We start from the raw sequence: 21,248 nt of genomic DNA on the forward strand, positions 1-21,248 counted from the left end.
AAAAAAAAAAAAAAAAAAAAAAAAAATCATTAGAGTGAACCAGCAACCAACAGAATGGGAAAAAATGTTTGCAATCTACCCATCTGACAAAGAGCTAATATCCAGAATCTACAAAGAACTAAAACAGATTTACAAGGAAAAAACAAACAAACCTATCCAAAAGTGGGTGAAGGATATGAACAGAGACTTTTCAAAAGAAGACACATATAAAACCAACAAACATATGAAAAAATGCTCATCAGCACTGGTCATTAGAGAAATGCAAATCAAAACCACATTGAGATACCATCTCACGCCAGTTAGAATGGCGATCATTAAAAAATCTGGAGACAACAGATGCTGGAGAGGATGTGGAGAAATAGGAACACTTTTACACTGTTAGTGGGAGTGTAAATTAGTTCAACCATTGTGGAAGACAGTGTGGTGATTCCTCAAGGATCTAGAAAGAGAAATACCATTTGACCCAGCAATTCCATTACTGAATATATACCCGAAGGATTATAAATCATTCTGTTATAAAGATACATGCACATGTATGTTCATTGCAGCAATGTTCACAATAGCAAAGACCTGGAACCAACCCAAATGCTTATCAATGATACATTGGACAAGGAAAATGTGGCACATATACACTATGGAATACTATGCAGCCATAAAAAACAATGAGTTCATGTCCTTTGTAGGGACATGGATGAATCTGGAAAACATCATTCTCAGCAAACTGACACAAGAACAGAAATTCAAACATCGCATGTTCTCACTCACAGGGGGGTGTTGAACAATGAGAACACATGGACACAGGGAGAAGCATCACACATCGGGGTCAGTTGTGGGGGGCAAGGGAAGGATGGTGGGGGGGGAGGATGGGGAGGGATAACATGGGGAGAACTGCCAGGTATAGGTGATGGAGGATGGATGCAGCAAGCCACCTTGCCATGTATGTACCTATGCAACAATCCTGCATGATCTGCACATGTACCCTAGAAACAGAAGTACAATTAAAAAAAAAAAATCCATAAATCCGTTAGCTATAAGTAGTAAATACCCAATAGGAGTTTTTCTAGCAGTGAACTGCTGAAAGAAAAAGAAGACAGGAGTTTTTCTTATCTTCTAACACCAGCATTTTGATATAGTCTACTACACAGGAATCTCCATTCAGTTTATTTAAAAAACAACAACAGCAAAAAAATTCATGAGATTGATGATCTCTGCATTTTGTTTTATTAGAAACCAAGGCACGGAGAGCTTATGGATCATAGAGCATCATTCTGCTCAGTTGAATATTTAAGAAATTAGGCCTGAGTATGACCATTCAGAACCCAGCAGTCCCCAGCATCTTCGTATCCTTTCTCCTTAACATTATGGACAATTTCACTATCAGGCAGCACATGGGATGTTTCTTTCAAAATTTTAAATGTGAGCATAATTACATAGTTCTTCAGCCTTTCAGATACTTCATGAGAACCTAGCAAAAATTTTTGACTAACATATTGTTCCGAGCCAGCGTCTAATTAGTATTATGTAAGGCATAATACAACTAACTCAAACTAAAATATTTTTAAAACTAGAATACGTATCTTCCCAAAATGATATGTGTTGGTATGTGTTGTATATTTGGTAAAATATACAATTTGGTAAAATTCATTCTTTATACCAGATGTATATGTATTTAAAGTTAATGTATTTTAAGTCAACCTCCAAAATGTTTCTCTTAACTACTTTATGTTCTAACCATATTATAAAGCATATTATTTAAATGATACTCTATTACTGCCTTTGTGTATGCAAGAGGAACTGAGAAGAAAATAGATTTTTTAAAAAATTTAAAGGTAGTCTGAATCAAACAGCATCAGCACTTCATCAAAACAGAAATACTTACATGCATGCACGCACAAGAAAAACAATTACTCCCATGTCACATTTTATCACACAACAAAATAGATAAACAAAACAATCGATTGGCAACTAAATAAACAGGAAGAGGCACAAAATAGATTTTTATACTTCCCAGAAAAGTCATGAATCCTTTCATCTTATTTCTCTTTTTCTACCACTGGTTCCTATCATCTGAGTAGTCTTCCAAAAGCTGGAAAGGAGGAAAAGATAAAACAATTTTGGTTTCTCATTTTTTCATTTCTTAAAAGAATGCATATACCTGTCTTATTATGAAGCAATTAAAATAAAACCGAGAGAAGTGATAATTCCTGCGATTTTTTTGAGCACTTATTATAGACCAGATACTGTCTTAGGCACTTTCCTTTATCTTATTTAAATCTCCCCACAACCTTAAAAGGTAAATAGTACCATTTCTTTTTACGGATGGTCAACTTGAGTATCTGAAGATAAAGAAGTGTTGGAAGTAGACAGTTAATGAACTTGGGGCCTCTGTCTGACCATACTTCCTCTCCACGTTATAATCTTGACCACGATCTATATACTTCTATTTAAAGGGTGCAGGACATCAGGCCAGCATGCCACAATGTGGGGTTCAGTATATTTTCATATATTTATAAGGCATTCAAACAACAAGTAGGACAAGCACAAACACAGATGCTGAAAGAGTTTCCATGCTTCTGTTTCTGTTTCCTCTATTGGAAGCTATTACTCTCCACAGTGCCACGGCATCTACAGGACCGGCACTATCGCATTCTCCAGGAGTCAGGACTCCTGCCTTTTCACCTCATGCCTGCCAGAGAACACCTTCCTTGTCTCCACCTTCCTGGGGTGGAGCATCTAGGCGTTTTTTGCTATGATTTGTACGCCCCCTTAAGGGTCTCATCAGTTGCCTGCACCACAGTTATTATTCTTGCAGCCTTTCTCAATCAGTTCAGAGACAGAAGCAATCACCTCGGGAGCTAGTTTTAGTAAGTATGTTCTCAATTCCCCCAAGGAGAGTGCATGGCTAATATCCTTCTAGATGCAGGAGAGAAGATAATTTTATTATGTTCAGTAGATAGCTTAGAACACTAGAACCTAATTCCCTTTCAGAAGCCTATTGAGAAGCCTTGTAAAATGTCTTCTAATTAGCCTGTGTCTCTCCCAGGAACACAGCATTTTTATAACTTTCCAGGAAATATTTTGAGATATCTCTGGGTTTTATTTTCCTCCCTTTAGTTCTGTTTTCTTTCGCCTTACTCTTTATCAGGTAGAGGCCCCTGTACTCATTGCCTTGAGAGAGTCTTGTGATAAGAAGTAAAAGAGAAGGAACCGGAGAGTACCTAAGTGAGCCTAAGAGATGTATTATCTCTGCCATGGACTCAACTCCAGCTAGTAAGGGCAGGCTGGAAAGGATTCCATGGTATAGATAACATGCCCTGGAGGTTGGGGTTGGGGAGGAGGATTGGGGGTCCTAAAGCTTTCCATGCCCTCCCCAAGAGAAGGAAGTTATTATCCTAGATCCTGAACTGGAGGGAGGCGAGCTGTTGGTTCTGAAAGCAGAAGAGGTGTCCAGCCCAGACTCCCAACATTGTGCCTGTGAGCCAGAACAGAGAGAAATGGTGGCCTGGATAGGCAACAGGACTATTGGCAGTCTTGCAAAACATCCTTGTACCCTACAAGTGGTCCTGAAGCAAAAAAGGTCTTTAGATCCTGAAGAGGCGATGCAGGGCAGTACAATGGACACCCACCAATAACAGCTGTGTACCCCAAACCATCGACTCTACCACCTGCCTTCCCTGCAGCAAACCCCAAGTCTTAACACCATGTAAGATGCCAGAACACAAACAAAACGTCAGGAGGCAAGGAGAAGCAAACAAAAGTAATGCGTGCCTGAGTTTCTGCACCAACATCATTCTCAGGTTGCTTCCCAAAATAGTCAAGGGTGTTAAAAGGTCAAATCTATTTGTTTTCTCTTTTTACATATGATTAAGTTATGATTTAGACAAGCAGTTTGCCACAGCTAGTAAGGAGCAGGTCTGGGACCTGATTGAGGCTTTTAGCTTTAATTTGTATTCTGTCCACATTCTGAAAGATGACTTCACTCTTTTAAAGTTAAATTGAGCTCACCGTGACTCAGGCAATGCATAAAAAACTATGGATATACAAATGAAAATCATCTGATATCCTACGTAAGCTATGCTTTCAGATATATCTCTATGCATTCTTAACTTATAAATGTATGGGTATACATTCATATAAGTGAACTGGGGTTCTCAAAATGTTTTGAACCTTGTTTTTCCCCTTCCACAAGGCATGACGAGCATTTTTTATGTAAATAAATATAAATTGACATTATCATAAATAAATGTGAAGATGCATAAAGGGTAACAGATACCTGGTCTGGTGGTTGTACATTTTTAATTTGGTTTTATGAACACTTACTGAGGACATTTTTTATGCCAGGCTTATGCTAGATATTATGGAAAAAGATGAATAACACATAGACACTGCTCTTAGGAAGTTCTCAGTTTACTAGGTGAAGCAGACAGGTGAAAATAATATTATAGCAGTGTAAGCCCTGAACATAATAGGTATACAAAATACAGTCTGTTAGACAATCTACACCTCCATTTGTACAGTACATCAGTTTGGTGTTTCTTTCTACTTCTCTAGTTCCTTTTACACGTACAACAATTTCAATGTAGGTTTTGCATCCTCATTCCAATGGGAATTTCTGGGTCCTCCTGAATACTTCTGATTCAGCTTGTAATTTCCAATCATAATCAAATAATTTACCTGCTAAGGATTTATAAAAATGAGATGATTGAGTTCACCAATGTATAAAATTCAAACAATGATCACAGTGAAGAACAATATCTTTCACAATTAAATAACTAGAACACTTCTACTAGCCATTTAATTTTTGCCAAATGACAAATCAGAATGTTTACATAAATTGCAAAACACATTATCCTTAGAGTGTTATTTCAACATTTTGAAGGTCATCAATTCATAAAATTCTCTTTTATGTGATCCAAAAGAGTAATACTGGTGAAGCATTGTTTTTGATTAAAATTTCTGCCCAGTGGGTCACAGAGATAGCAGATCTATGATACTGACCTGTGATGTTTGTATATTCAAATGTATTTAAAGTTTATGCATGCCTGTTAACATTTACTCAGCATGCACAGTATTGTTATATTTGTAGACAGAAAATTTATATACATATTATAAACTAAAAATACTTGCAAAACAGAATTTTATTAAGCACTATTTAAATTCATACAAAGAAAATACATACCTACTAATTTATGCACTGAGGATATGCAAATGTACTGTTTAGTTTACAGTAGGTTAATTGGGAAAAGACTTCTGGAGGAAATGAATTGCCAGTTGCATTTTGAAATAGTTTATAGGTATAAGCAAAGAAGAAAAATCATGCAGAGAGGTGGAGTTGAAGATATGCAATTTGCAGCAAATTGGGTGGACAGATTTCTAAGACGTCTCCAGCCATCCTTTTATTCAACAGACATAAACTAAACACAGTTTACCTAAGAACAGCGTTAGGTCCTGAGGACACAAAACCAAGTAATACAGCATTCTTGTCTGCAAGCTTATAGATTAATGTGGGAGATGGGCATAAATAAAGATAGAATGAGTAAAAAAAAAATTATGACACAGTAAGATAAACAAATTTCATTCATTTCCCTGGAGATATAGGATACAAGTAGAGAACAGAGAAGTAAAATTTTACAAGTGGGCTTTGCAGTGCCTAGTAAGGATCAGCTAATAGTAACAGATACTACTCCTCTCCTTTCTTATGCATTAAGCTTCTCCAAAAAAAGGCCTGCATTTGTGGCCAGGTGCAGTGGCTCATGCCTGTAATCCTAGCACTTTGGGAGGCTGAGGCAGGCGGATTGCCTGAGCTCAGGAGCTCGAGATCAGCCTGGGCAACCCCGTCTCTACTAAAAATACAAAAAATTAGCCGGGTGCGGTGGCGTGTGCCTGTGGTCCCAGCTACTCTGGAGGCTGAGGCAGAAGAATCGCTTGAGCCTAGGAGATGGAGGTTGCAGTGAGCCGAGATCGTGCCACCCTACTCCAGCTTGGGTGACAGAGCAAGACACCATCTCCAAAATAACAAACAAAAATGGATCTGTATTTGCTGCCTCAATAACACTCATACTTTATTTCCTTGCATTGCAACCTGAATTCCATGCCTCCAGCTCTACTGCTCTATTCCATTGAAGTCCTTAATGACTCCTTAGCTGCGTAACCCACAGGTCTGTGCTCAGCTGCCATTCTCTGGAGTGCCACCTCTTCAACATTTACCTTCTCTCCAAAACACTTCCTCTCCAGGCTCTTCTCTTGACTCTGAGAACACCTGAGTCTCTTCTTACCCTACTTCCATTTCCATTGCCTAAATGGAGGCATTCTCAAGTCCGCAATCAATCATCTTCTGGAGACTTGATCATCCCAATAAGAAAGTTAACGACAAACCAAGAGTCAGGTAGCATCCTGCCCCCCGCTACACACTACCCCATTGTTTTTATACACAGAATACCTGACTAAAATCATAAGACCTTTGTGTTTAAGAATTTCTTAAGGAGATTTTCAGATCCTGAATTCCAGCAGGATGGCTGACACCAACCAGCCTGAAGACCCCTACTAAGGCACCAGCTCACCGACTCAGCACAAAAATGAGGTTTCTTCATCTCTCTGTCCTCCTGACTTCGACCTTCACTTCTCAACCAATCAGCAATCCCCACATTTCAGGCCCTGTCCAGAAACAATAATTAATTGAATTATCATCATTATTAACATCCATTGCCATGCCCCATTTTCTTAAAATACTAGCTATTCAACACTCTCCATACTAAAATCTAATTTTCCTAAAAGCATTTTGTTATCATATTGGATATTTTAACTTAAAAAATTATATTTTTTAATTTTACAACAATGAGCTGAATGTAGTATGTAAATGACTAAAGTATATGTATCTATTCTGCTTCAAATTATTTTTCACTGTTGTATAAGAAATTCTGTTGATTCAAATTTATCCAGCTCTCTCCAACTCAACAATCATAATATCACCTGAGTTTCCACATTAGGTTTTAATCAACTATTCAAAACATACATAGGCTTCAAAGAATAAAACATCAGAGGAAAACCCAAATAATTATTATTTCTCAAAACTTACTTGTGTCAAGCACAAAATTTATTTTGTTTTTTATATCTTAAGTGTCTCAGTGTGCTTTTAATTTTTAAAAAAATCGTTATTACAAATATTAAGCCTCAAACTGGGTGAAGAAATAATCTGTGTGACAAGCTCCCACAACATGCGCTTACCCACATAACAAACGTGCATATGTACCCTGAACATAAATTTTTTCAAAAAAGAAAAGAAAATGCTAGTCAATTAAGGAAAACTGAGAAAATAGTCAATAGCCATTTATTAAGTACTTACTATGTGCCTGCACATGACTGGGCACCAAAATGAAAATATGAAGGAAAATTCTAGCCTTAAAAAACCTACTGACAATATGACTTCAATGTCAGAAGTGCTAAAATGAACGTGGTATGTGCAGAAACGGAGGAAGAGCAATTTCCATTTTGATTGTATAGTTTAAGCCAAATTTTATCAAAGTGCTATTCAAGAAACCAGCATAAGAACCACCAAAATTGTCTAAAATGTATATTTGGATTGAGAACCTCACAGAGAGAGGCACCAAAATATATACTTTTAACAAAATACCCAGACAATTGGTTTTTAAACTTTTCAAACATGATCAATAGTAAGAAAAAAAAAAGCCTACTTTAGTTTGCATCCTGGAACATGCCTATACAACTGAAATCACAGTTACACAAAAAGCTTTAGTGTTTACTATCAAAGGAGTTACTATGACATTTTCTTTCTTTCTTTCCTTTTTTAGTTGCTGGTCTTTAGCCTAAATCAACTTTTTGATTCATCAAATGGGCTAAATCAACTTCTTGATTCCCACCTGCCACTGGTGATTCTTACACATGCTCAAATTTTAGAATCTGTGGTTTAAGAACTGGCATGGATTTCAGAATCAGAAACTTGAGAACTTAAAATCTACTATCATTCCTTAGTAGCTGTAGAGCAAAAGAAAATATATTACATTTCTTTCTGACTCATTTCTTCCAAATGTAATATTGAAATAATAATAATACCTATCTTACAGTATTTTTAGTAGGAAATCATCAGTAAAATCACTTATCATAGAATGAGCATCCAGCAACTCTCATGGTATAATCATAGAATTGACTTATGGACTAGAAAAAAATCAGGCCGCATGACTGGAGAAGATGTCAGAGAGGAAAGAAATGTTTCCTCCAAATGTCACAAGAAGGCACAGTCATCCACCAAGTCTGTCCACAGAAGGGCCAATCCTAGGGCCTGAGTAAAATGAATAGAGCCAGCATTATGCTCTAAAACTAGCTGTACCTTGAGTTGGGCTATTGGATTTTTTTTCCCTGACATACCCTGATCCATTATTCCATTTCTGGATGAAAACATGGAACTTCTAGAATGAAGTACTTCTTTAAAATGAACTGCTTTCTCACACACTGGAAAATGGAGCAGGATGATGTATATTATTAAACCATTTAAGTAGAATGGTTTCAAAGCTATACTTAGTTTTGAAACTAAGTATAGCTGGATTTCCAGGAACGCTTCAACTTTTTGGAAGAAACAGAAGAGGTGTATGGTATAGGACACAGAATAGGAACACCCAGTAGATAGCCACAAAAATGAAAAGTGAATCTGCCATATATTTGTATATTGGGCCTTAAGTAGACAGTGCAATTCTCACTGAATTGTTTTTATCTGTCCATAATCAGATTATGTTTAAAAGGGATACTTTAAAGTGAAACCCAAATAATCATACATACCATGGACATAGGTACTAGATAGAAGAGAGTCACTACAGGTCTAGACAGTACCTGGTTAAGCAACGTCAAGAAGGTGGCAACACTAAGAGTCAGAGGCCAAAGCACTTCCTGCTCTTCCTGATTGAGATACTCTCAAGCAATTTTCAGGTTTTGCCTTGAAAATTCCATTTTTTGATTCCATGTTTCTAAGAAAATTCCATGTTTGATTTCATGTTACTAGGAAAATTTCATGTTTGAGTCTATCTTTCTGGAAAAAGTATCAATCTTCCTCAATAGAGACTTTTTATCTCCAAAGTCTAAAGATAATTTTTGCATTTGATCTTACACACTGTAGTCCAGTGTTTATACTAAAGTCCAAAACCTTTAGTGTAATTCCAAAACAGATGAGCATCTGTTCACTTGAAAGTTAAATAATGGCCTGTGATACAGTCTTCCAAAGGAGTGTGGATTGACAGCAGATTCTAGTTCAACAGTTTGTATGTAATAGCATGACAATAAAACCACATATAGGAATATGGAAATGTTCAAGTCTATCGAAGCAGGAAACAGGCATATGCTTATATTATATAATATATGTTATTTTTTAAAACTCACAGAACTAAGCAAGACATTTGTTTTCCTTTTTCCTTGGTATTCTTTTTTTTTCCTATCCAGATATAGAGTATTATTTTATACTATTCTATTTTTATACCAGAGAGAGGGTATTACTTTTTATTTATGACTCTTCCTAGCCAGATACAGATTATATAATTTGTGTAAAGCTTTGCCTTTTATGACAGATTGAGAAATACATAATAAATTACTAGATGCTGTACTATGCACAGAGGGCATTCCAGACTCTGAAGAACAACAAAACATATCTCACCACATCTTCTAGCCCAAGCTCAGAGACTTGTGCTTTGCTATAACAAACTACAAACAAACTCAGCAATATAAGGGGTAATAATATAAGTTTCCAAGCAAGATAGCGTCACACTGTTATAATAAGGTAAAATCTGATGTGTAATTGTTCTGAAGGCTGGTGATGCCTGCAGTTTGTCCCAAGGTGTTTGATACTGGGTAAGTGTTTTCAAAGGGATCAACAGCATCAGCCTAGGTTCCCACCTGCCACTTCAGTATTTTGCAATCGCTCCTTGGAATGTATGAAGGAATTTCACACAGTCAAAACAACAATTGTTTGGACATATGGTTACTCTCTCAGAAAACACAAACTAAAAATTCAGAGTAAACTTCAATGAGAAGATTTAAAGCAACTGGCATTCAAGTGTAGCTTTTTTATAATACCTTTTTATGCAATGGCTTTATATTGTTTGAGCAGGCCTCATTTGAGGCAAGAAAACAATAATCAGGTTTTTCTTGTGATTATTCCATGTCCTATTGCTGATTATATTTATTAATATAGGTCATTTCTTTCATCTGAATAAGATTTCTTACCCTATCCTAGAAAGCCATATTTCTTGCTTCACATTTTAAAAAGAAAATAGGATTGTTTTCCTATTTGTAGGATTTAATTAATATCAATTTATTTAATCTTCTTAACCACCATATATTGTGAAAAATTATATTCAGTAAGGGTAGGTAAACTAATAACTGAAATGATCCTCCCCCATTCAGAATTTAGCTCTCAGTGGGAAGGATCTACGGAGAGGTGGAAAGAAACTCTGCTATGTGGTACAGTCAGTGCAAAGGTAAAGGAGAAGAGGCGGTGTCATCGTGCCCAGGGAGGTGCAGCAATCCAATTACTAGACATATACTGAAAGGAATATAAATCATTCTACTATAAAGACACATGCACATGTATGTTCATTGTAGTACTATTTATTCACAGTAGCAAAGACAGTAAATTAACCTAGATGCCCATGAAAAGTGGACTGGATAAAGGAAATATGATAATCACATTTCCTTTATCCAGTCCACTTAGTATATCCATAGTATATATGATATATATATATATATATGCACACTATGATATTTAATATGTGATATATATTATATATATACTATGATTATATATATATCATATATATGATATATATATGATATATACACTATACTATGATATATATACTATATATACTATACTATTATATATATATACACTATGATATATATATCAAAGTGTATATATATATATAAAATGGAGTACTATGCAGCCATAAAAAAGAATAAGATCATTGGCTTTTGCAGCAACATCAAGTAGAGCTGGAAGCCATTATCCTGAGCAAATTAATGCAGAGACAGCAAACCAAATACTGCACATTGTCACTTATAAGTGCCAGCTAAACATTGAGTACACATGAACACAAAGAAGGGAACAATAGGCATTGGGGCCTATTTTAGGATGGAAGGTGGGAGGAGGGTAAGGATTGAAAAACTACCTATCAGGTATTATGCTGATTACCTGGATGACAAAATTATGTACATACCAAATCCCCATGACATGCAATTTACTCGTGTAACAAACCTGCACATGTACCCTTGGAGCCTAAAATAAAAGTTGAAAAGACAAAAGAAAAAAATTAGCATAAACTTTTTTTTTTTTTAAATTTCTTGCTCCCTGAGCACCGTATTAAAGGACATGAAGGATTTCACTGCATGAGAAGAGAAAATGAGCTTTCTAGACAGGGAAGAGTAAATGCAAAGCCTAAGATTGCATGTGAAAGTGTGGGCCTTGGGGTCATGGGAGGAGGCGATAAGCCTTTGAGGAAGGTTTGGGTCTCAGCCCAAAGCACTGTTTCTCAAATTGCATGAGAATTGCTTGGACATGTTTCTCAATACACACCCCCATGGACACTCATGTGCTTTCAGAAGTGACCTACAATGGTGATGATTCCTCTATGGGTATTAAGATCCTTGGATAAGCCTTAAAAAAAATACCCTTCCTAAGTCCCATCTTCAAAGATTTTGACTCCTTTTTTTCTGTGGTGGATCAGAGCATGTTTATCACCCCTGATAATACTAATGTTTAGCCAGGGTCAAGAATCAAGAAGGGAAAAACTGCACATTCACAGGCTGCCAGGTGATTCAGATGCTCATTACCAGTCTAGAATTGCTGCTCTGAGGCTCAGTGCAATACAAGTTAAACACTACTCACCAAAGCAGTTGTCCACAAAGTGTGATTCCCACACTAGTAACATCAGCACAACCTGGTGACTTAGTCTGTTTGAGCTTATAACAAAAATAGGTGGTTTATATACAAGATAAATGTATTTCTTAACAGTTCTAGAGGCTGGGAAGTCCAAGATAGTCACCAGCAGATTTCGTGTCTGGTGAGGAATCAGTTTTTAATTCATAGGTGACGGCTTCTTGCTGTGTCCTTGCAGAGTGCAAGGAGCAAAGAAGCTCCCTCTGGCCTCTTTTATAAGGGCACTGACTCCATTTATGAGGGTAGAGCCCTGATTACCTCCTAAGGACTCCACCTATTAACACTATTACCCTGGGGATGTGGCTTCAACATATGTATTTTGAGGGCACACCAACATTCAGACCATAGCACCTAGGTATTTGTTAAAAATATCAACTCTTAGGTCACACCCCAGACTCAGTGGATCAGAAACATGAGGGGTCACGTCCAGGAACCTATACTCTAACAAGTCGTGATGATTCTGATGTCATGAATTTTGAAAACCTATGCACTAAAGAGAAACTGTTGCAGTGTATATCTGAGGGGATGTGTTGGTGTATTGGGTGGCAGGGGAAGGGAGGGAAGGTTATGCACAAACCTATCTCCTTGAGTTGCTAATTAAGGGGCAACGTTTTTATAATTTGTTTTTCTTGGCATGAGGCACATTTCCACATGAATTGCAGAGCAAGAAAACTAAAACAGATGATACTTGTAACTTTCTTTTTTCTGGCATTTGACTCTCTTGTGGCCATCCCATCTTCCTAGGACAGCTATAGCTTGATTGTTATTTAACAAGTCCAGAAAACAATGACTAAAATATAAACACTTCATAATATAAACTCTTGAGGAAACCCTAGGCATGTGTTTCCCACATTCTGTTTCAAAATGCGCTGGACTTGGCACATCACATTTCCTCTCCCCAAGTTTCTGTTTTATATGAGTCTTGCTTTACAAAGAGGCAGGAAAGGAGGGTCTGATATTGTGGAGAGAGGTTGTCAAGAGCCACACTTATGGTTGACAAGGTAGGTGTCCTAAAAAGTCTTCATGTCTTTCAGTTTCCAGAAAATTACATCCTTAGCAAAGGATGAAAATGGTTAGTTAAGTTTTAGTGACAAGTATCTCTCTGTTTTGATATTTTCTGTTATTTCTGGCTTTGGGATGCTTTTCCTCTCTAGGGAGGGCTGCATCAGCTTTCAGAAGAGCATGGGCTCTGCAGTTATACAGACATGGATTCCAGTCCAGGCACTCTAGCTTATTTATGGCTCTGGGAAATTGGTCAAGTTATGCAATATTCCTGAACCTCCATTTCCTTTAGATGTAAACTAACGATAATGATTCTTTCTTTAAATGGTTACATTGGTAGCAGCAGATAAGACAAAGTGCATGTCCCATTGGAGATGCTGAGTTATATTAGTTCTCTTCCTCTTTCTCTTCCTTGCCACCCTTTAAGCATGATGTCATGAAGAGTTCTCTAGGTTGAGTCTGAAATATTCTAATCTTTCTTCTCTTGCCAGTGACAATCTTGGTACAAGTAAAAGCACTGGGCCCAGCATAATGGCTCATGCCTGTAATCCTAGCACTTTGGAGGGCCAAGGCAGATGGATCACCTGAGGTCAGGAGTTCGAGATTAGCCTGGCCAATATGGCAAAAAGCCATCTTTACTAAAAATGCAAAACAAATTTGCTGGGTGTGGTGGCACATGCCTGTAGTCCCAGCTACTCGGGAGGCTGAGGCAGAAGAATCTCTTGAACTTAGGAGGTAGAGGTTGCAGTAAGCTGAGATCATACCACTGCACTCCAGCCTGGGCAACAGAGTGAGACTCCATCTCCAAAAAGAAAAACGAAAAAACATTGCAGTGGATGGGTTATCTCATGAGGACATGGACTAGCAAACTCTATCTACAATAAGGAAAAATATGTAAACAAAGATGCAGCATTGCTATAATTACAATCAACTGTAAACTTTAATTCAGTTAATTCAGCCCAGAAGCCAATAAATGTTGGACACATCTTTGAACTTATCTCTTCACTTTTTTGTTTGTGCAGCATAAAATATACTTTCAGAACAGGCTCAACACAGGTACACCATTCACTTAATACATAGAAAACTTCTAGAAAATAATCCAGAATGGCACAACTAGCTCCAATCTTAGTCACATTTAGACCCAGCCCTTATTATAAATGTATATTTGGAAACTGCCACACATGATTCTCTCATTAATAAGACTTCCCAAAATAAACCTAATGGTAACATAGGGCCACAGCCTGATACCCATGGGACCAATGTATTTCAGAATGCAAAATTTTTCTAATTTTATGGAGGTAAAACAGCCTATTTACCTTGCATTAATTAGCACCCCAGAAGGTTTGGGCAGCATTTATGTTCAAACAGATTAATATTTCCACAGCTTAATATGTAAACATTCATATTAATGAGATAAAGGCCAAAAGAGCCTCACATTTAGTTTATGCCATAAAATAAGTTCAAATCAAGTTTCAAAACCAAATGAGAAAACATGGTTTTTCAGAATTTTTGACTTTAATAATCATAAGTACACTATTGAAGACCCACAATATATCATCCTTAGGGAATTTTAAATCCCATTAGGTTACTATTCTAAAAATTTACACATCTCATGGGCAAGGTCCAAATTGTATTTAAAGACACTTGTTCAATTATAAAAGGACATATATTACTTCAAATCATGCCATTGTACTTCGGATATGTAAGGGATGACTTTTAGTTCATGATAATGATTTTAAAGGTATTGATGGAAATAATTGTCTGGTGAAAATAAAAGTTGATTTGCAAACTTATTTTTAAAATATTGTATAGCTTTGAAGGAGAAAATTTGAGAAAATTTAGTTTTTTGGAAATTAAAGAACATAAGACTTTTTAAATAATCAGTGACATTTTAGCTCCTAAAAACTGTACTAATGGTTGAGTTTCATTCCTAGGGCATTTGCTCCTCTGTTTTAGATGGCATTAAAAGCAGGGACATTCTTTTAGGACCTGCCAGGGCCCTTCAGTACTAGCATACCCTGCTGGGGAGTGGGGCAGGTAAATGGAGGAATAGATGCAATTTCATGTGACCAAAAAAAAAAAAAAAAAACAGTGTGGCCAAGTGCAGTGGCTCATGCCTGTAATCCCAGCACTTTGGGAGGCAGGTGCAGGCAGTTCACCTGAGGTCAGGAGTTTGAGACTAGCCTGGCCAACATGGTGAAACCCCGTCTCTACTAAAATTGCAAAAATTAGCCAGGCATGGTGGCGTGCACCGGTAATCTCAGCTACTCAGGTGGCTGAGGCAGGAGAATTGCTTGAACTTGGGAAGCAGAGATTACAGTGAACCTAGATCATGCCATTGCACTGCAGCCTGGGCAACAGAGTGAGAATCTGTCTCAAAGAAAAGAAAAGAATAGAAACAGTTTGATAGAATTTTCTGAGTATTATTGTGAAAAACACTGTGTGCTGATATATTTTGGGCTTTCCCAAATATATCTATGCCCAAAGTATCTTTGAATGTGATATTTTGTAAAGCTCTCATAGGCTTTTATTCATTCAATCAATCATTATTTGCTGAGATACTTATTTTGTGCCAGAAAGAGTACTAGGCCCTTGAGATACAATGGTGAATAGAAAGCCTTTTTTCTGTTCATAATACAGGGGAGAGATATAAACAGTTTCTAAGGAAAATAATTTAGGTTAGGCAGATGAAAAACATCAAGTTTTTCAATCCCGTAATCATCACATTTTCTTAACTCACTTTGTGTGCCTTGAGATAATTTGGGATTTCTACCTTGGATTAGGTAAGAAAAGAATTAGTTCATAAAAGTAACTACAATTCATTAAGCATTTTATACCAGGCCTTTTACTAAGCCCAGTTATGTAATTATTTCATTTTACTCTCACAACAACTGTATTAAAAGTACAATTATTACGATTATTTTACAAATTAAAAAAAAAAAAAAAAAGATTAGAGAGGACAAAGAATCCTTTCTAGCTCCAACAACCAAGTACAGGTCCAAAAATCTCTATATTCCCAAATCTGAAAAGCTCTGAAAACCAAATATGTTTTCATAATTGTTTAGCATCAAATCCTGCCCTAAATAGTCTTTATGTTGCTCTCTTAGGGAAAAAAATTCCTACATTTATATATTTCTCTAGAGCAATAGTCATATGCTTGATTAAGGAGCACTGCCTTAGATCCTGCTGGGATATTATATAATACATAATAATGCATTGCATTTCCTTTCTAAAATAAGAATGATTCTAATTTATAGCACACATCCAAGAATTTTAGATAAGAAATATAGAACTCTGGTTTATTTATCTCCAGGCTATCCTTACCAGGCAGTTCTCAAAAACCTCTTTTAACAAGTCTATGTTATATAGGGTGGCCTTATAATTTATCACCTAAACATTTCAGAGATATTACTAATAATTACTCAGGGACAGGGGGCATACATGGAGATCATCCTGAGAAAACAAAGATGTATGACCCACCATAGTGTGGTGACCATGGGGCCTGAGGGAGAGCGAATGCCCAGTAATTGGTGAAGTCTTTATATCTGAGTTAGACTGAATTTGCCTGGTGCGGTAATGCAAGCATATCAACTATAAGCTTTTAAGAGCTTTAGAAAGACTTTAAGAGGTAATGGCTCTTGGCTTTGAGAAAACTCCCTCTGGCCCAATGTGGATGGACCATGGGTATGAAAGCAAGAACAGCTACAAGTAAGGTGGTCATCTTACCAATTAGGCAAAACCTGATGAAAACTCAAAATAATACATTGTTAGCACAGCGTACACTCAAGGGAAGGAATCATTAGAATTTCAGATGGATGACCAATTGGATATGGGTAATAAAGGAGAGAGCAGAGTCTAGGAAAATTCCCAGACACTTGGAAAATGATTTGCTGAGATAGAGAATCCAGAGAGCCACTTTCGGGAAAATAGCCTGAGACCTTCAATTTTAGTGTGTCTGTGGGATACTGCCAACTCTACTAGCAGAAAAATTCACATGCAATTAGCTAATAAAGAGTATTTATTTCTATCACCCCATCCCTTGCCCCAAATGGCCTGACTCAGTACTTTAAACATGGTAGATGCCAAATAAAGATTTTTGACTGTTGCCTGTAAGGATTCTTGAGCTATTGACCTCTAATCTCCAGTATAATTATCCCTAGTCAAGGATTATTCATTGTATTAGGGTTCTCTGGAGAGACAATAATATATATATATATATGTAAAATATATATCACCCTATATATATATATGGGCACTTATGAAGTATTAACTTATATAATATATATGTATATATGATAGATATGTATATATAATATATAATTGATATGTATATGTGTATATATATAATATTTACATATATATAGGAGTTTATTAACTTACATGATCACAAGTTTCGACAACAGGCTGTATGAAAGCTTGAGGAGCAAGGAGAGATGGTCTGTCTCAAAACTGAAGAACTTGGAGTCCAATGTTTGAGGGCAGGAAGCAACCAGCATGAGTGAAAGATACAAGCTGAGAGCTAGGCCAGTCTCTCCTCTTCACATTTTTCTGCCTGCTTTATATTCGCTGGCAGCTAATTAGATTGTGCCCACCAGATTAAGGGTGCAACTGCCTTCCCCAGCCCACTGGCTTAAATGTTAATCTCCTCTGGAAACACCCCCACAGACACACCCAGGATCCATACTTTTGCATCCTTGAATCCAATCAAGTTTACACTCAGTATAAACCATCACAAGTCCACCACTTCCCAACCTGAACCATACACATCTCCTGAGATCATACATAATCTTAAAATAAAGACAATTGTAAGATTATAATTATGCCTAACATAATACAACTTCTTTCATACAATGGGAAACACACCAATCCCCAACTCAAATACTATTACATAAAGTTAACAATACTTACATGCTGATGTGGAGTCAACAAATCTTGTCACATGATAAAGGAGAAAATAAATAAAATGAAGACATTTTCTTAGTACAAGTGTATACCTGTACAAACTGGTTTTACCAAAAGAATGAGGAAATACTCACAACAATCACAGTCCTTGTTTCTGCAACTGGTCACATGGTAATAGCTGGTATTAATGACTACTACCTTCTTCTATACCCATCTGTATTCCCTGTGCCTTCAGCAAGTACCTCAGCAGGTCATGGTATTTTTCCTGATGTAGTGACCCAAACCTTCATTCCTGAAGGGTCTGGACCATTTGTAGTCCTGCCTGGATCAGGCCGTTGTTGTTTCCCATTTATCTTAATCACAGGGAATGCATGGTAATATTAAGATATGCCCTAATCGATCTTTTGTAGTCCGTGCATACTCTTCCTTACCTCAGTTATATAGTAGTAGATTGATTTCATCATGATAGTCCAAGTCAATCACTCCAGCCAACACTGCCAACTCCCTTCTTAGCCTGTTGACTTAAAGGTAGGAGGAGGCCAAAGTGTTCAAGTGGCAATCTTATCTTCCAGTTTAATGCAATCATTGTTGTGTCTCCTGGTTATAGTGTTCCTTCCCCTGGAACTAGGACCTCTAGGCCAGCAGAACGTAATATCATGGGAACAGGAAGCAAAAATCTTCCTAGTGGATCACTAGGGGTTATGGTGAGTGGTGCCACTTCCATTTCCACCCCTTGATTCCTGGACCCGTGAATCCTGGCTATGGGAGAAACAGTACCACGTATTGGACACTGATTCAAAGCATACACAGCCTTCTGGAGAACTTTGCCCCAGCCCTGCAAAGTATCGACACCTAGTTAGCACTGTAATTGTGACTTCAAAAGGCCATTCCACTGCTCTATCAATCCAGCTGCTTCAGGATGATGGGGAACATGGTAAGACTGGTGAATTCCATGAGCATGAGCCCACTGCCAAACATCTTTAGCCGTAAAGTGAGTGCCTTGGTCAGAGGCAACACTCTGTAAAACACCATAATAAGGCATTCCATGAGTCCATGGGTGGTAGTCTTGGCAGAAGCATTGTGTGCAGGATAGGCAAATCCATATCTGGAGTAAGTGTCTATTCCAGTGAGGACAAACCTCTGCCCTTTCCAAGATGGAAGAAGTCCGATACAATCTGTCACCAGCTAGCTGGCTGATCACGCCAAGGAGTGGTGCATTATCAAGGGCTCAGTGCTGGTCTCTGCTGCTGGCAAATTAGGCACTCAGCAGTGGCCATAGCCAGGTCAGCCTTGGTGAGTGGAAGTCCATGTTGCTGAGCCCATCTCTGCCACCATGGGCACTTTGTTCGTGGGCCCATTGGACAATAACAGCAGTGGCTGGAGAAAGAGACTGAGTGGTGTCCACAGAATGGGTCATCCTACCTACTTGATTATTAAAATCCTTTTCTCCTGAGGTCACCCATTGGTACCTTGTGTTACATGGAATACAAATATCTTCACAGTTTTTGATCAGTCAGAGAGGTCCATCCACATACCTCTTCCCCAAGTTTCTTTGTCACCAATTTTCCAATCATCCTTCTTTCAAGTCCCTGACCATCTAGCTGAACTATTGGCTACAGCCCATGAATTAGTATAAAATCGCATATCTGGCCATTTCTCCTTCCATGCAAAGTACACAACCAGATGCACTGCTTGAAGCTCTGCCCACTGGGAAGATTTTCCTTCACCACTGTCCTTCAGGTATGTCCTAGAAAGGGACTGTAGTGCTGCAGCTGTCCACTTTTGGATGGTGCCTGTGTATCATGCAGAACCATCTGAAAACCAGGCCCCAGTCTTCTCTTCCTCTGTCAACTGATCATAGGGAACTCCCATGGGGCCATCAGTGCAGATTGAGGGAGAGAAGGCAGGGTGGTAGGAGTGGAGACCACAGGCATTTGAACCACTTCCTCATGTAACTTACTTGTGCCTTCAGGACCTGCTTGAGCCTGATCACATATATACCACTTCCATTTGATGATGGAATGCTGCTGTGCGTGACCCACACTTTATGACTAGATGGGTCAGAAAGCACCCAGTTCATGATAGGCAATTCAAGTATCATGATGACTTGATGACCCATAGTCAAATGTTCAGTTTCCACTTTCCACCAAAGCCCAGTAACAGACCGAGAGCTGTCTCTTAAAAGGAGAGTAGTTATCTGCAGAAGATGGCAGGGCCTTACTGCAAAATCCTAGAGGCCTCCACTGTGATTCACCTATGGGGGCCTGCAGAGGCTCCAAACAGCATCCCTATCTGCCACTGACCTTAAGCAACATTGGATCTGCTGGCTCATACGGCCCAAGTGGCAGAGCAGAAAAGCTTGCACAGCCACCTGGACCTGTTGCAGAACCTTCTCCTGTTTTGGACCCCACTCAAAACTGGTAGCTTTCGGGTGATCTTATCATGGGGCAGAGTGACACACCCAAATGAGGAATGTGTTGCCTCCAAAATCCAAATAGGCCCACTAGGTGTTGTGTCTCTGCTTTGGTTGTAGGAGGAGCCAAATGCAGCAACTTATCCTTTAGGTTAGAAGGAATATCTCAACAGGCCCCTCACCACTCAACCCCTGGAAATTTTACTGAGGTAGAAGTTCTCTAAAATTTAGTCAGATTTATTTACCATCTTCTGCATGCAAGTGTATCACCAATAAGTCCAGTGTGTTTGCTACTTCTTGTTCACTGGATCCAATCAACATAATGTCATCAATGTAATGGACCTGTGTAATATCTTGTGGAAGCAAAGAGCAAGTCCTCTCCAAATAAGATCCCTGCAGTAGGACTGTAAAGGTATATTGCTGGCCTTGGCAGCTGAAGGCAATTGCTTCTGGTGGGTCTTATGGACAAGAATGAAGAAATAGGCATTTGCCAAGTCAATGGCTGCATACCAGGTACCAGGAGATGTGTTAATTTGCTCAAACAATGAAACCACATCTAGTACAGCTGTTGCAATTGGAGTCACCACTTGGTTAAGCTTACAATAATCCACTGTCATTCTCCAAGATCCATCTGTCTTCTGCACAGGCCAAAGAGGGGAGTTGAATGGGGATGTTGTGGGAATCACCATCCTGGCATCTTTCAAGTCCTGATGGTGGCACTAATCTCTGCAGTCCCTCCAGGGATGTGATATTGTTTTTGATTTATTATTTTTCTAAGTAGAGGCAGCTCTAATGGCTTCCATTTAGCCTTCCCACCATAATAGCCCTCACCCTACCAGTCAGGGAGCCAATGTGGAGGTTCTACAGCCGCTAAGTATGCCTATGCCTATTATGCATTCTGGCACTGGGAAAATGACCAAAGGATGAGCCCAGGGACACACTGGACCCACTATAAAGCAGACCTAAGGTAAAACTCCATTTATTACCTGACTTCCA

General features: G+C 38.2%; 1 long non-coding RNA gene across 1 annotated transcript; it reads right to left on the reverse strand.

Moving 5' to 3' along the window:
- Positions 1–433: 433 nt before the first annotated feature.
- On the reverse strand, positions 434–10,673 carry LOC116556933. The gene is made up of 3 exons (XR_004271264.1): positions 10,569–10,673; positions 8,071–8,074; positions 434–510 (listed from the first exon to the last, which is right to left on the reverse strand). It is a non-coding gene; the product is annotated as an uncharacterized LOC116556933 (long non-coding RNA).
- Between the last annotated feature and the right edge of the window lie 10,575 nt (positions 10,674–21,248).

The sequence above is a fragment of the Sapajus apella genome, unplaced genomic scaffold, assembly GCF_009761245.1.
Source record: "Sapajus apella isolate SASKATOON/1434 unplaced genomic scaffold, GSC_monkey_1.0 scaffold18, whole genome shotgun sequence".
Taxonomy (NCBI): domain Eukaryota; kingdom Metazoa; phylum Chordata; class Mammalia; order Primates; family Cebidae; genus Sapajus; species Sapajus apella.